General features: G+C 55.9%; 1 long non-coding RNA gene across 3 annotated transcripts; it reads left to right on the top strand.

The window, feature by feature from the left end:
- The first annotated feature begins 230 nt into the window (after positions 1-230).
- LOC125316921 lies at positions 231-2,823 on the top strand. 3 transcript variants are annotated; one of them, XR_007199904.1, is made up of 4 exons: positions 231-576; positions 686-991; positions 1,478-1,863; positions 2,167-2,823. It is a non-coding gene; the product is annotated as an uncharacterized LOC125316921 (long non-coding RNA). The 3 variants fall into 3 exon arrangements; XR_007199903.1 differs by lacking the exon at positions 2,167-2,823 and adding an exon at positions 2,041-2,112 and having other exon boundaries at positions 1,478-1,904; XR_007199905.1 differs by lacking the exon at positions 2,167-2,823 and adding an exon at positions 2,041-2,111 and having other exon boundaries at positions 232-576; positions 686-840; positions 1,478-1,904.
- The last annotated feature ends 586 nt before the right edge of the window (positions 2,824-3,409 follow it).

Here is a 3,409-nt window from a genome sequence, read left to right as displayed (position 1 = left end):
CACCAAGAGGACATTGGGGCCACCGAGGGGACTTTGGGGCCACTGAGGGGACTTTGGGGCAACCAAGAGGACTTCAGGGCCACCGAGAGGACATTGGGGCCACCAAGAGGACATTGGGGCCAGTGAGGGGACTTTGGGGCCACCAAGAGGACATTGGGGCCACCGAGGGGACATTGGGGGCCACCGAGAGGACTTTGGGGCCGCTGCGAGGACATTGGGGCCACCAAGAGGACTTTGGGGCCACCGAGGGGACATTGGGGCCACCGAGGGGACTTTGGGGCCACTGAGGGGACTTTGGGGCCACCGAGGGGACATTGGGGCCACCGAGAGGACATTGGGGCCACCGAGGGGACTTTGGGGCCACTGAGGGGACTTTGGGGCCACCGAGAGGACTTTGTGGCCACCGTGGCGGCCCCGGTGCCAGCCCCGTGCCCGTGCCCAGGTCCCTGGCCCGCTGTCCCTCCCTGGTGGCCCTGGAGCTCTCGGCCAATCCCGGGATCGGCGCCGGATCCCTGCGGATCCTTCTGGAAGCGCTGGAGAAGCGGAGCCGGGGTTTGGAATTCCTGAGCCTGGCAGGTGGGAATGGGGGTGGGGGAGGGGTGGGGGGCACCTCCCTGTGACGTCATCGGCGTCACCTCCTCCCCCCCCCCCCCCGGAATTCCCAAAATTCCCGGAATTCCCGCAGGATGCGGAGTTCGGGAGCTGGATGAAGCCACGTGGAGCCGGAGCACCGCGCAAATCCGGGATTTGCGGCTGCCCGGGAGGCGCCTCTGGAAGGGACCCTGAGGGGTAACTGGGAGCGACTGGTTTGGACTGGGAGGTTCCCAGTTTGATCCAGGAGTTCCCAGTTTGATCTAATAAATCCCAGTTTGATCCAGGGGCTCCCAGTTTGATCCAATAAATCCCAGTTGGATTCAGCGGCTCTGGAAAATCCAGGATGGGATTTGCGGCTCTCCCTGAGGGACTGGGAGGGACTGGTTTGGACTGGGAGGTTCCCAGTTTGATCCAGGAGCTCCCAGTTTGATCCAGGGGCTCCCAGTTCAATCCAACAAATCCCAGTCTGATCCAGCGGCTCTGGAAAATCCGGGATTTGCGACTCTCCGGGAGGGACTGGTTTGGACTGGGAGGTTCCCAGTTTGATCCAGGAGCTCCCAGTTCGATCCAGGAGTTCCCAGTTTGATCCAGGGGCTCCCAGTTCAATCCAACAAATCCCAGTCTGATCCAGCGGCTCTGGAAAATCCGGGATTTGCGACTCTCCGGGAGGGACTGGTTTGGACTGGGAGGTTCCCAGTTTGATCCAGGAGTTCCCAGTTCGATCCAATAAATCCCAGTTTGATCCAGGAGCTCCCAGTTTGATCCAATAAATCCCAGTTTGATCCAGCAGCTCCGGAAAATCCAGGACGGGATTTGCGGCTCTCCAAGCGCCACCTCTGGAAGAGCCCCAGAGGGACTGGTTTGGACTGGTTTGAACTGGGAGGTTCCCAGTTTGATCCAGGAGTTCCCAGTTTGATCCAAGGGCTCCCAGTTGGATCCAATAAATCCCAGTCGGATCCAGCGGCTCCGGAAAATCCAGGACGGGATTTGCGGCTCTCCAAGCGCCACCTCTGGAAGAGCCCCTGAGGGGACTGGGAGGGACTGGTTTGAACTGGGAGGGACTGGGAGGTTCCCAGTTTGATCCAGGAGTTCCCAGTTGGATCCAATAAATCCCAGTTTGATCCAGGAGCTCCCAGTTTGATCCAATAAATCCCAGTTGGATCCAGCGGGTCCGGAAAATCCAGGACGGGATTTGCGGCTCTCCGTGAGGGACTGGGAGGGACTGGTTTGAACTGGGAGGGACTGGGAGGTTCCCAGTTTGATCCAGGAGTTCCCAGTTGGATCCAATAAATCCCAGTTTGATCCAGCGAGTCTGGAAAATCCAGGATTTGCGGCTCTCCGTGAGGGACTGGGAGGGACTGGTTTGAACTGGGAGGGACTGGGAGGTTCCCAGTTTGATCCAGGAGTTCCCAGTTTGATCCAGGGGTTCCCAGTTGGATCCAGGAGGTTCCCAGTTCGATCCAACAAATCCCAGTTGGATCCAGCGGCTCTGGAAAATCCGGGATTTGCGGCTCTCCCTGAGGGACTGGGAGCTACTGGGAGGGACTGATGTGAACTGGGAGGGACTGGGAGGTTCCCAGTTTGATCCAGGGGCTCCCAGTTTGATCCAACAAATCCCAGTTGGATCCAGCGGCTCCGGAAAATCCGGGATTTGCGGCTCTCCGTGAGGGACTGGGAGGGACTGGTTTAAACTGGGAGGGAATGGGAGGTTCCCAGTTTGATCCAGGAGTTCCCAGTTTGATCCGGGGGCTCCCAGTTTGACCCAGCAGCTTCCAGTTCGATCCAACAAATCCCAGTTGGATCCAGCGGCTCTGGAAAATCTGGGATTTGCGGCTCTCCCTGAGGGACTGGGAGGGACTGGTGTGAACTGGGAGGGACTGGTTTGAACTGGGAATAGCTCCCAGTTTGATCCAGTAAATCCCAGTTTGATCCAGGATTTTGGTGATTTTTGGGATTCAGCGCTTCCCATTTATTATCCCAAACTTCCAGCGCTCCCAGTCCAAACTGGTCTGAACTGGTTTGAACTGGTCTGGATTGGTCTGGACTGGTCTGAACTGGTTTGAACTGGGAATGGCTCCCAGTTTGATCCAGTAAATCCCAGTTTGATCCAGGATTTCGGTGATTTTTGGGATCCAGCGCTTCCCATTTATTATCCCGAGGATCCAAACTGGTCTGAACTGGTGTGAACTGGTGTGAACTGGTCTGAACTGGGATTGGCTCCCAGTTTGATCCAGTTTGATCCAGGATTTCAATGATTTTTGGGATCCAGCGCTTCCCATTTATTATCCCGAGGATCCAAACTGGTCTGGACTGGTGTGAACTGGTCTGGACTGGTCTGAACTGGTCTGAACTGGTCTGAACTGGGACTGGCTCCCAGTTTGATCCAACAAATCCCAGTTTGATCCAGGATTTTGGTGATTTTTGGGATCCAGCACTTCCCATTTATTATCCCAAACTTCCAGCGCTCCCAGTCCAAACTGGTCTGAACTGGTCTGAACTGGTCCGAATTGGTTTGAACTGGGAATGGATCCCAGTTTGATCCAGTTTGATCCAGGATTTCAGTGATTTTGGGGATCCAGGGCTTCCCATTTATTATCCCAAGGATCCAAACTGGTCTGAACTGGTTTGAACCGGTCTGAGCTGGTCTGAACTGGTGTGAACTGGGAATGGCTCCCTGTTTGATCCAGTAAATCCCAGTTTGATCCAACAAATCCCAGTCTGATCCAGGATTTCGGTGATTTTGGGGATCCCAAACTTCCCGTTTATTATCCCAAGGACCCAAACTGGTCTGGACTGGTCCGAACTGGTTTAACTG

This window comes from Corvus hawaiiensis, chromosome 26 (genome assembly GCF_020740725.1).
Source record: "Corvus hawaiiensis isolate bCorHaw1 chromosome 26, bCorHaw1.pri.cur, whole genome shotgun sequence".
Lineage (NCBI taxonomy): Eukaryota > Metazoa > Chordata > Aves > Passeriformes > Corvidae > Corvus > Corvus hawaiiensis.
The sequence above is the reverse complement of the archived record's forward strand: the minus strand, read 5'-3'. Positions and strand labels throughout refer to the sequence as shown.